The sequence below is a fragment of the Triticum aestivum genome, chromosome 5D, assembly GCF_018294505.1.
Source record: "Triticum aestivum cultivar Chinese Spring chromosome 5D, IWGSC CS RefSeq v2.1, whole genome shotgun sequence".
NCBI classification, from domain to species: Eukaryota; Viridiplantae; Streptophyta; class Magnoliopsida; order Poales; family Poaceae; genus Triticum; species Triticum aestivum.
This window is the reverse complement of record NC_057808.1, coordinates 392081039-392094679: the sequence shown is the minus strand read 5'-3', so window position 1 is coordinate 392094679 and position 13641 is coordinate 392081039.

The following is a 13641-nucleotide window of genomic DNA, read 5'->3' as shown; positions in this document are numbered from 1 at the left end:
AGCCGCCGTTCGCCGTTCAGTTTTTTTTGAAAACCGTTCGGTTTATTTTTTTAAAACCCTAGGTTTATTTTTTTTTAGATCGTTTTTTTGGTTTAATTAATTAGTGAACGTTCACCGATCCGTTCGTTTTAACGAACGTGTTCGTCGGTTTGTCGCAGCTAACGAACGTCCGTTCGTTTAACTGTTCGTCAGTTTTCTTTTTCGTCGGATTTTCCGCGATTATTCCAGATCGCGATTTCTGATCAGATTTTCGTTCTGGTTTATCTTTTCGCTCGTTTATCGGAATCAGGCGATTCAAGCGCCTAGAGTTTCGTCTCGAAATTCTCTTTCTATATAACCTACTCAAACAAGTTTTGCTACTGTAAAATTTGACCTAGATTCAGATGAGTAAACGAAGCTTGTTTCTTTCGTCGTTTGACTTTCGTTGCTTCGTTCGATTTGTTTCTTTTTGCAAACCGGAGTTCTTAAGTTGAACTTTCTGGTTAGATCTTTTATTTGAGTTTTACCTGTGCATTTGATGAGTGCTTATTGTATGCTTGTTTGTTTGCGATAGAGTACCCGGAGTGCGCCGCTTGCTACTTCGAATCTCTAAGTTTCACGGATCACCAGCAAGGCAAGTAACACTTTGATCATACCTTTTTACTACCCAGTTTTAATGCATTAGACCAATCCTCAAACATTGCATGATTAGGATCTAATTAAATTGTGGGTATTGGGAAGTAGTTGAGGTAGTACCTATTACCTGTTTTATTGTCAAACCTTTGGGAGTTACTTCTACGTTTGCTTATATTGCTATGCTATGCTAGTAGACGTGGATTGGGTGAGTGTATCCATGACAGATGTGAGATTGTTAATTAATGGTTTACTTAAGGTGGCAACTAAAACACACATCTGGGTGGATTGAGGTACCTGGGTATTCCAGGATTGCCTGTTTTTCTAAGGACCGCCACCCAGGCTCAAAGGGATCATGAGATTATTCATGCTAGAAACTTCCGTGTGCAGCCACAAGCTATTATGGGCTCTAGCATAGTTGATTAAGTTGTCTGAGCTCTTGAAGAGGTATACTAGCAGATGTAGGGGTTGTAGGTGGTACTGTCTACCCGGAGTAGAGAGTTAACGCTTCTGAAAGACTGTGTCTCGGTCATCCGTTTCTCAAACACCATGAAGTGCGAGAATCCCAACGGAGGAGATCGAGTCTTGTGGGGAAAAGTGCACAAACCTCTGCAGAGTGTATAAACTAATCATGGTTAGCCGTGTCCCCGGTTATGGACATCTTGAGTATCTAGTACTTGGATCATCATGTGAATCTCATCATCATGTTACTTTAATTAATTTTGTTGGGTTAATGATGATACTTAATTGGGATTGAGAATGCTGTCAACCATTCTCAATGTTTAACAACCACCATGATAGTTAAATAACATTTATTCCTTTGCAGTAGGGAAAAACTGGCTTTTCACAAAACAGTAACCATAGAGCCTTCTACCAGCCTAATATGCATGCAGTGATAGCATCATTCTGTTCATTACTCTCTATGTGTTACTTTGCCAGCATATTCCATGTGCTGACCCGTTTTCGGGCTGCAACGTTTTATGTTGCAGACTTTTCAGACGACGAGTAAGGTGCCTTAGGTCGTGGTCTTATACTCAGTGATGCCGTTGGAGTTGATGGACTCACTATTCTTCCAAGTCTTCCGCTGTTATCGTATTAGATGGCCTTAAGCCATATTTGTCATACTTATTGTTGGAAATATGCCCTAGAGGCAATAATAAATAGGTTATTATTATATTTCCTTATTCATGATAATCGTTTATTGTCCATGCTAGAATTGTATTGATAGGAAACTCAAATACATGTGTGGATACATAGACAACACCATGTCCCTAGTAAGCCTCTAGTTGACTAGCTCGTTGATCAATAGATGGTTACGGTTTCCTGACCATGGACATTGGATGTCGTTGATAACGGGATCACATCATTAGGAGAATGATGTGATGGACAAGACCCAATCCTAAGCCTAGCACAAGATCGTGTAGTTCGTTTGCTCAGAGCTTTTCTAATGTCAAGTATCATTTCCTTAGACCATGAGATTGTGCAACTCCCGGATACCGTAGGAATGCTTTGGGTGTACCAAACGTCACAATGTAACTGGGTGGCTATAAAGGTGCACTACTGGTATCTCCGAAAGTGTCTGTTGGGTTGGCACGAATTGAGACTGGGATTTGTCACTCCGTGTAAACGGAGAGGTATCTCTGGGCCCACTCGGTAGGACATCATCATAATGTGCACAATGTGACCAAGGAGTTGATCACGGGATGATGTGTTATGGAACGAGTAAAGAGACTTGCCGGTAACGAGATTGAACAAGGTATCGGGATACCGACGATCGAATCTCGGGCAAGTACCATACCGATAGACAAAGGGAATTGTATACGGGATTGATTGAATCCTCGACATCGTGGTTCATCCGATGAGATCATCGAGGAGCATGTGGGAGCCAACATGGGTATCCAGATCCCGCTGTTGGTTATTGGCCGGTGAGTCCTCTCGATCATGTCTGCATGTCTCCCGAACCCGTAGGGTCTACACACTTAAGGTTCGGTGACGCTAGGGTTATAGAGATATTAGTATGCGGTAACCCGAAAGTTTTTCGGAGTCCCGGATGAGATCCCGGACGTCACGAGGAGTTCCGGAATGGTCCGGAGGTAAAGATTTATATATGGGAAGTCTTGTTTTGGTCGCCGGAAAAGTTTCGCACTTTATCGGTATTGTACCGGGAGTGCTGAAAGGGGTCCGGGGGTCCACCAAGGGGGTCCACCAGCCCCGGGGGGCCACATGGGCTGTAGGGGGTGCGCCTTGGCCTATATGGGCCAAGGGCACCAGCCCCAAGAGGCCCATGCGCCAAGAGATAAGATAAAAGGAGAGTCCTAAAGGGGGAAGGCACCTCCGAGGTGCCTTGGGGAGGAAGGACTCCTCCCTGGCCGCACCCTTCCTTGGAGGAAGGGCCAAGGCTGCGCCCCCCCTCTCCCTTGGCCCTATATATAGTGGGGGGGAGGGAGGGCAGCAATATCCTAAGCCCTGGCGCCTCCCTCTCCCTTCCGTGACACACCTCCCTCCTCCCGCAGCGCTTGGCGAAGCCCTGTTGGAATCCCGCTACTTGCACCACCACGCCGTCGTGCTGCTGGATCTCCATCAACCTTTCCTCCCCCTTGCTGGATCAAGAAGGAGGAGACGTCGCTGCTCCGTACGTGTGTTGAACGTGGAGGTGCCGTCCGTTCGGCGCTAGGATCATCGGTGATTTGGATCACGATGCGTACGACTCCATCAACCCCGTTCTCTTGAACGCTTCCGCTCACGATCTACAAGGGTATGTAGATGCACTCCCCTTCCCCTCGTTGCTAGATTACTCCATAGATTGATCTTGGTGATGCTTAGAAAATTTTGAATTTCTGCTACGTTCCCCGACAGTGGCATCATGAGCTAGGTCTATGCGTAGTTTCTATGCACGAGTAGAACACAAAGCAGTTGTGGGCGTAGATGTTGCCAATTCTTCTTGCCGCTACTAGTCTTATCTTGTTTCGGCGGCACTATGGGATGAAGTGGCCCGGACCGACCTTACACGTACGCTTACGTGAGACAGGTTCCACCGACTGACATGCACTAGTTGCATAAGGTGGCTAGCGGGTGTCTGTCTCTCCCACTTTAGTCGGAACGGATTCGATGAAAATGGTCCTTATGAAGGGTAAATAGAAATTGGCATATCACGTTGTGGTTTTACGTAGGTAAGAAACGTTCTTGCTAGAAACCTATACAAGCCACGTAAAAACTTGCAACAACAATTAGAGGACGTCTAACTTGTTTTTGCAGCATGTGCTATGTGATGTGATATGGCCAGAAGATGTGATGAATGATATATGTGATGTATGAGATTGATCATATTCTTGTAATAGGAAACACGACTTGCATGTCGATGAGTATGACAACCGGCAGGAGCCATAGGAGTTGTCTTTATTTTTTGTATGACCTGCGTGTCATTGAATAACGCCATGTAAGTTACTTTACTTTATTGCTAAGCGCGTTAGCCATAGAAGTAGAAGTAATCATTGGCGTGACAACTTCATGAAGACACAATGATGGAGATCATGATGATGGAGATCATGGTGTCATGCCGGTGACAAAGATGATCAAGGTGCCCCGAAGATGGAGATCAAAGGAGCAAAATGATATTGGCCATATCATGTCACTATTTGATTGCATGTGATGCTTATCATGTTATGCATCTTATTTGCTTAGAACGACGGTAGTAAGTAAGATGACCAATCACTAAAATTTCAAGAGACGTGTTCCCCCTAACTGTTCACCGTTGCGAAGGTTCGTTGTTTCGAAGCACCACGTGATGATCGGGTGTGATAGATTCTAACGTTCGAATACAACGGGTGTTGACGAGCCTAGCATGTACAGACATGGCCTCGGAACACATGCGAAACACTTGGGTTGACTTGACGAGCCTAGCATGTACATGGCCTCGGAACACAAGAGACCGAAAGGTCGAACATGAGTCGTATAGCAGATACGATCAACATGGAGATGTTCACCGATGATGACTAGTCCATCTCACGTGATGATCGGACACGACCTAGTTTGACTCGGATCATGTATCACTTAGATGACTAGAGGGATGTCTATCTGAGTGGGAGTTCATTAATCAGATAAACTCAATTATCATGAACATAGTCAAAAGGTCTTTGCAAATTATGTCATATCTTGCCCTTTAGTTCTACTATTTAAGATATGTTCCTAGAGAAAATTTAGTTGAAAGTTGGTAGTAGCAATTATGCGGACTGGGTCCGTAAACTGAGGATTGTCCTCATTGCTGCACGGAAGGCTTATGTCCTTAATGCACCGCTCGGTGTGCTGAACCTCAGCATCGTCTGTAGATGTTGCGAAACATCTGACATACACGTTTTGATGACTACGTGATAGTTCAGTGCATAATGCTAACGGTTTAGAATTGTGGCACCGAAGACGTTTTTGAAACGTCGCAGAACATACGAGATGTTCCAAAGACTGAAATTGGGATTTCAGACTAGTGCCCACATCAAGAGGTATGAGACCTCTGACAAGTTTCTTAAGCCTGTAAACTAAGGGAGAAAAGCTCAATCGTTGAGCATGTGCTCAGATGGTCTGAGTACTACAATCACTTGAATCGAGTAGGAGTTAATCTTCCAGATGAGATAGTGATGGTTCTCCATAGTCGCTGCCACCAAGCTATTAGAGCTTCGTGATGAACTATAACATATCGAGGATGGACATGATGATCCTTGAGCAACTCGCGATGTTTGACACCGCGAAAGTAGAAATCAAGAAGGAGCATCAATTGTTGATGGTTAGTAAAACCACTAGTTTCTAGAAGGGCAAGGGCAAAAGGGATACTTCATGAAACAACAAATCATTTGCTGCTCTAGTAAAGAATCCCAAGGTTGAACCCAAACCCGAGACTAAGTGCTTCTGTAATGAGGGGAACGGTCACTGAAGCAGTACTACCCTAGATACTTGGTAGATGAGAAGGCAGGCAAGGTCGACAGAAGTATATTGGATATACATTATATGAATGTGTACTTTACTAGTACTCCTAGCAGCACCAAGGTATTAGATACCGGTTCGGTTGCTAAGTGTTAGTAACTCAAAATAAAAGCTGCGGAATAAATGGAGACTAGCTAAAGGTGAGATGACGATACATGTTGGAAGTGTTTCCAAGGTTGATGTGATCAAGCATCGCATGCTCCCTCTACCATCGAGATTGGTGTTTGCGTTGAGCATAAACATGATTGGATTATGTTTATCGCAATACGGTTCTTCATTTAAGGAGAATAATGGTTACTCTGTTTATTTGAATAATACTTTCAATGGTCTTGCACCTAAAATGAATCTCGATCGTAGTGATACACATGTTCATGCCAGAAGTAATGATAGTACCACATACTTGTGGCACTGCTATTTGAGTCATTTTGGGATAAAACGCATGAAGAAGCTCCATGTAGATGGATCTTTGGACTCACTCGTTTTTGAAAAGATTGAGACATGCGAACCATGTCTATTGGTATATATGCATGAAGAAACTCCATGCAGATGGATCGTTTGGACTCACTTGATTTTGAATCACTTGAGACATGCAAATCATACCACATGGGCAAGATGACTGAAAGGCCTCGTTTTCAGTAAGATGGAACAAGAGAGCAACTTATTGGAAGTAATACATTTTGATGTATGCAGTCCAATGAGTGCTGAGGCATGCAGTGGATATCGTTATGTTCTTACTTCACAGATGATTTGAGTAGATGCTGAGTGTATTTACTTGATGAAACACAAATCTGAATTATTGAAAGGTTCAAGTAATTTCAGAGTGAAGTTGAAGATCGTCGTGACAAGAGGATAAAATGTCTATGATATGATCATAGAGATGAGTATCTGAGTTACGAGTTTGGCACACAATTAAGACATTGTGGAAAGTGTTTCACAATTAATACCGCCTGGAACACCATAGTGTGATGGTGTGTCCGAACATCATAACTGCACCCTATTGGATATGGTGCATACCATGATGTCTCTCATCAAATTACCACTATCGTTTATGGGTTAGGCATTAGAGATAACCGCATTCACTTTAAAAGGGGCACCACGCAATTCCGTTGAGACGACACCGTTTAGAGAAACCTAAGTTGTCGTTTCTTAAAAGTTTGGGGCTGCGATGCTTATGTGAAAAAGTTTCAGGCTGATAAGCTCGAACCCAAAGCGGATAAATACATCTTCATAGAAAACCCAAAACAGTTGGGTATACCTCCTATTTCAGATCTGGAAGCAAAAGTAATTGCTTCTAGAAACAGGTCCTTTCTCGAGGAAAAGTTTCTCTCGAAAGAATTGAGTGGGAGGATGGTGGAGACTTGATAAGGTTATTGAACCGTCACTTCAACTAGTGTGTAGCAGGGCACAGGAAGTTGTTCCTGTGGCACCTACACCAATTGAAGTGGAAGCTTATGATAGTGATCATGAAACTTCGGATCAAGTCACTACCAAACCTCGTAGGACGACGAGGATGCGTGCTACTTCAGAGTGGCACGTGATCCTGTCTTGGAAGTCATGTTGCTAGACAACAATGAACCTACGAGCTATGGAGAAGCGATGGTGGGCCCATATTCCGACAAATGGTTAGAAGCCATGAAATCCGAGATATGATCCATGTATCAGAACAAAGCATGGACTTTGGTGAACTTGCCCGATGATCGGCAAGCCATTGACATAAATGGATCTTTAAGAAGAAGACGGACATGGACGGTAATGTTACTGTCTATGAAGCTCGACTTGTGGCAAAGAGTATTTTCACAAGTTCAAGGAGTTGACTACGATGAGATTTTCTCATCCGTAGCGATGTTTAAGTCCGTCAGAATCATGTTAGCATTAGCTGCATTTATGAAATCTAGCAGATGGATGTCAAAACAAGTTTCCTTACCAGTTTTCGTAAGGAAAGGTTGTATGTGATACAATCAGAAAGGTTTTGTTGATCCTAAGGATGCTAAAAGGTATGCTAGCTCCAGCGATCCTTCCATGGACTAGAGCAAGCATCTCAGAGTCAGAATATACGCTTTGATGGAGTGATCAAAGTTTTTGGGTTTATACAAAGTTTGTTAGAAACTTGTATTTACAATAAAGTGAGTGGGAGCGCTACAACATTTCTGATAAGTATATGTGAATGACATATTGTTGATCCGAAATGATGTAAAATTTCTGGAAAGCATAAAGGGTTGTTTGAAATGAGTTTTTCAAAGGAAGACCTGGATAAAGCTGCTTACATATTGGGCATCAAGATCTATAGAGATAGATCAAGACGCCTGATGATACTTTCAAAGAACGCACACCTTGACATGATTTTGAAAGAGTTCAAAATAGATCAGCAAAGAAGGAGTTCTTGGCTATGTTACAAGGTGTGAGTATTGAGTAAGACTCAAGACCTGACCACAGCAGAAGAGAGAGAAAGGACGAAGGTCGTCCCCTATGCTTTAGACGTAGGCTCTACAGTATGCTATGCTGTGTACCGCACATGAAGTGTGCCTTGCCATGAGTTGGTCAAGGGGTACAATAGTGATCCGGGAATGGATCACATGACAGCGGTCGAACATATCCTTAGTATCTAGTGGACTAAGGAATTTTCTCGATTATGGAGGTGAAAAGGAGTTCGTCGTAAAGGGTTACGTCGATGCGAACTTTGACACTAATCCGGATGACTCTGAGTAGTAAACCAGATTCGTATAGTAGAGCAATTATTTGAAATGGCTCCAAATAGCGCGTGGTAGCATCCACAAGATGACATAGATATTCGTAAAGCACACACGGATCTGAAAGGTTCAGACCCGTTGATTAATAACCTCTCTCACAAGCATAACATGATCAAACCAGAACTCATTGAGTGTTAATCACATAGTGATGTGAACTAGATTGTTGACTCTAGTAAACTCTTTGGACGTTGATCACATGGTGATGTGACCCGTCAGTGTTAATCACATGGTGATGTGAACTAGATTATTGACTCTAGTGCAAGTGGGAGACTGTTGGAAATATGCCCTAGAGGCAATAATAAATAGGTTATTATTATATTTCCTTATTCATGGTAATCGTTTATTGTCCATGCTAGAATTGTATTGATAGGAAACTCAGATACATGTGTGGATACATAGACAACACCATGTCCCTAGTAAGCCTCTAGTTGACTAGCTCGTTGATCAATAGATGGTTACGGTTTCCTGACCATGGACATTGGATGTCGTTGATAACGGGATCACATCATTAGGAGAATGATGTGATGGACAAGACCCAATCCTAAGCCTAGCACAAGATCGTGTAGTTCGTTTGCTCAGAGCTTTTCTAATGTCAAGTATCATTTCCTTAGACCATGAGATTGTGCAACTCCCGGATACCGTAGGAATGCTTTGGGTGTACCAAACGTCACAACGTAACTGGCTGGCTATAAAGGTGCACTACAGGTATCTCCGAAAGTGTCTGTTGGGTTGGCACGAATCGAGACTGGGATTTGTCACTCCGTGTAAACGGAGAGGTATCTCTGGGCCCACTCGGTAGGACATCATCATAATGTGCACAATGTGACCAAGGAGTTGATCACGGGATGATGTGTTACGGAACGAGTAAAGAGACTTGCCGGTAACGAGATTGAACAAGGTATCGGGATACCGACGATCGAATCTCGGGCAAGTACCATACCGATAGACAAAGGGAATTGTATACGGGATTGATTGAATCCTCGACATCGTGGTTCATCCGATGAGATCATCGAGGAGCATGTGGGAGCCAACAGGGGTATCCAGATCCCGCTCTTGGTTATTGGCCGGAGAGTCGTCTCGGTCATGTCTGCATGTCTCCCGAACCCGTAGGGTCTACACACTTAAGGTTCGGTGACGCTAGGGTTATAGAGATATTAGTATGCGGTAACCCGAAAGTTGTTCGGAGTCCCGGATGAGATCCCGGACGTTCCGAGGAGTTCCGGAATGGTCCGGAGGTAAAGATTTATATATGGGAAGTCTTGTTTTGGTCGCCGGAAAAGTTTCGCACTTTATCGGTATTGTACCGGGAGTGCCGAAAGGGGTCCGGGGGTCCACCAAGGGGGTCCACCAGCCCCGGGGGGCCACATGGGCTGTAGGGGGTGCGCCTTGGCCTATATGGGCCAAGGGCACCAGCCCCAAGAGGCCCATGCGCCAAGAGATAAGATAAAAGGAGAGTCCTAAAGGGGGAAGGCACCTCCGAGGTGCCTTGGGGAGGAAGGACTCCTCCCTGGCCGCACCCTTCCTTGGAGGAAGGGCCAAGGCTGTGCCCCCCCTCTCCCTTGGCCCTATATATAGTGGGGGAGAGGGAGGGCAGCAATATCCTAAGCCCTGGCACCTCCCTCTCCCTTCCGTGACACACCTCCCTCCTCCCGCAGCGCTTGGCGAAGCCCTGTTGGAATCCCGCTACTTCCACCACCACGCCGTCGTGCTACTGGATCTCCATCAACCTCTCCTCCCCCTTGCTGGATCAAGAAGGAGGAGACGTCGCTGCTCCGTACGTGTGTTGAACGCGGAGGTGCCGTCCGTTCGGCGCTAGGATCATCGGTGATTTGGATCACGACGAGTACGACTCCATCAACCCCGTTCTCTTGAACGCTTCCGCTCATGATCTACAAGGGTATGTAGATGCACTCCCCTTCCCCTTGTTGCTAGATTACTCCATAGATTGATCTTGGTGATGCGTAGAAAATTTTGAATTTCTGCTACGTTCCCCGACACTTATTCTCTTTTGAGATATTCGTTGTAATAAGTGTGTGATTGCTACTCTGTTATAAATCCTCCATTTGTACTGTGCGTGTCAGCATTACTGATCCAGGGATGACACTGGTGCACAACAGCACAGACTGTTTGAGGTCTGGTCGCTACAAAGGTGGTATCAGAGCACACGCTGACTGTAGGACACGACCACTAAGCTTAAACCCTAGAACACACTCTCTTCTCATTTCTGACTCCTCTCCACTTTCTACTCTTTTAGGATGGCAGATGCAAGGAACAAGCTCATGCAACCGGATGAAGATACACCCTTTGGACGACACTTGAAGGAAGTCACTAAGTACCTGAACATCGGAATACCAAGCTTCACCGGGACTTACAAAGCCACACTACCAGAAGAGGAGCGCTGGAAGATTCAAGTTCAAATTCCAGGAAGGACGTTTATGCCAGTCACTGAGCCTATAGAGTTTTCCTTTGATGCACCAACCTGGAGTTTAGGGAAGAGCATGGCAGCCCACATCTCTATGGGACGCATTGGAGAAGTCTACCATAGGGAGCTTAAGAATACTATTTATCAGATTTGTGGACGCCGAGACGAGCAATGGGAGATGATCAGCACCAAGAAGGATGGATCAATTGCAGCTTTCATCCAGGAGAAAAACCAACACATTCGTCGCTAGGAGAACCAGATGTGCGCAGACATGATAGATCTGAAGAAGGCATTGACCAAGATCACAGAGTTGGAGGAAGAACTCAAGGCTACACGCGAGGATTATATGGAGGAAATCGTCACACTAGTGAGGAAGAACGGCGACCTGACACAGAACATCGGAGTATTCATGGGAGACCCAGCTCCAGGAGGAGAAGATGACGATTCTACTGTCACGACCGGTTTTTCAATAAAATAATTATTGAGAGACCAATCCCTTTTTACGGACCAGCGAGGAAGACATTATCTTGGTCACAGAAGAAAAATACCAGGAGTACTAAATATAATACAAGGTTGAGCAGAGACTGCCCAACAATTTATTACATGCACGCCGCTAAAACAATACGGCGGATAGGGTGGCAAACTACTAACTCACGATAATAACGGTGGTGGAAATATTACCGCGAAGCGGGTGATATGATTCCAGAAGACTACAACTCTTCGAGCGTCGGAGTGAGGCTCGAGAAGACTTATTGCGGGTGGCGGAAGCGTGTATAATACAAGTGACCAATATCCGGGATCGCGCAGGATTGACTGGGACTCCTCTAGGCATCGGACGCGCTATCAAACTCTTCATCCAAGAGATCGCCTTCATCAACATCTGGCCAAATCAACAAGCCAGGTGAGTACTATGAAAGTACTCGCAAGATAGTTCGGACATAAGGTATAACAAATGTAAACATGAAGTACATGAATAAGTTAACCAGTACGATCAGACATAGAGGTAGTAAAAACTGGGTGCCAAGCGAGGGTCTGAATGACGCCTCGAGCGGAAACTGCAGAATAGTAATACTGGTGCCAAGCGAGTGTCTGAAAGACTCCTCGAGCGGAAAAATGCGGAATAATAATGCTGGTGCCAAACGAGTGTCTGAAAGACTCCTCGAGCGGAAAATGTGGAATAATAATGCTGGTGCCAAACGAGTGTCTGAAAGACTCCTCGAGCGGAAAATGCGGAATAATAATGCCACAGTCGGGTGTCGAGGCGACACCACATAAAGGGCTTATAACAAAAAATAAAGACAGTGCGTGCCACAGTCGGACGTCTGAGCGACATCGCATAAAGGGCTTATATTTAATGTAAGAAACAAGAACACGCCACAGTCGGACGTCTGCGCGACGTCACATAAAGGGCTTATATCACAGCTCAATAATACAATAGTTCGGGAACATAAATTTATCACAAGCATGAGACAAATATAAAGTTAGTCCATCCACAGGAATAACGATAAAACTGGGTTTTACCACTTGAGCTTGTTCACCGGGTACAAGTTTTCCACGCGGATAGATATGGATAAAATGTTTTCATTACTTGATCATGGATACGATGATTTGGAAAGAATTGACTCTGCAGAGTTTGTACTTACCCACAGCCAACGGATTTCAGTAGTCACGGGGACTAGTTCCGTCTACGATGTTTTGGAAGAAACACGTCTAACCAGTACACACCCAATTCAACCATCTGAAGCCAGGGATCACCCTCGGCATCGTTCAAGAAAAACCTTGAGACGGGGAGGCTACAACCTCGCGTAGCATGGGATCAAATTTCTATACGCGCGCTTTAAGGGGGTGGCCTCCCTCTCGGTCCCAACCGGAAACACCCATGCCCCCTGACCGGATGACTGGCTTTAATCCTGGGCCAAGGTACCATCATCCCAGCCTCTCTGTTTGGTGTGTACACGGAAAGAGGTTACCAACTTACTAAACCGCATCCTGGCAATGAGACATGTGGTAGCACGGAAGGGGGAAGAACGATAACGTGGCTCCAACCATGTTAACGTCGGAGAAAGTCGGATGACGCCAGGCTGGTATGTTACAACAGTACCACCTTGCTGCCCTTCATGTCACCACATGATTAGGCCATCTCTCATCAGAGATCATCGCAACTTTGGAACATGCGGGAAAAGAACGACAACGAGGCTCCAACCACGTTAACGTCGGAGAAAGTCGGATGATGCAAGGCTGGTATACTACAACAGTACCACCTTGCTGCCCTTCATGTCACCACATGATTAGGCCATCTCTCATCAGAGATCATCGCAACTTTAGAACAACCGGGTCGTTGCCTTACAAGCAACGAGGTATTTACCGACACTCATATGCCACGCACAAATTTCACGAAAACATGTAAAACACCTGTCATATCAAATGTTCAAAACATGCTTGCCTGGTTCGGAGAAGTCGGAGTCTAGCTCGGCGAAGTTCGCGGCTCCGTCACCTCTCCCGGAACCTACGGCAATCACGAAACGGGTACTAACGTGAAAACCAACACATGCACAGAAACTTTGCCAAATATTTTTCAAATAAATCCCATAAAAAACTAGACAAAATTTGAAGATTGTCAGAAAAAGAATCACTCAAAAATACCTTTTTATTAAAAAGTTATAAAGGCTTCCGTCCAGGGACTTATCTGTAATGAAACAGAAAAGTTCCAGGGTTTTAACTGAGAAAACAGAAAACGCTTCGGTTGGGAATGCGCAAGCGCAAAGGAGGAAACGTATTTGCCCGAAGGCGCCAACAGATAACGGTTCGAAGGAGAATAGAATAGAGGCTGACAGGTGGGGTCCACCTGTCAGGTTTAAAAAGCTCGCCGACGCCCGAAGACTGCGGTGG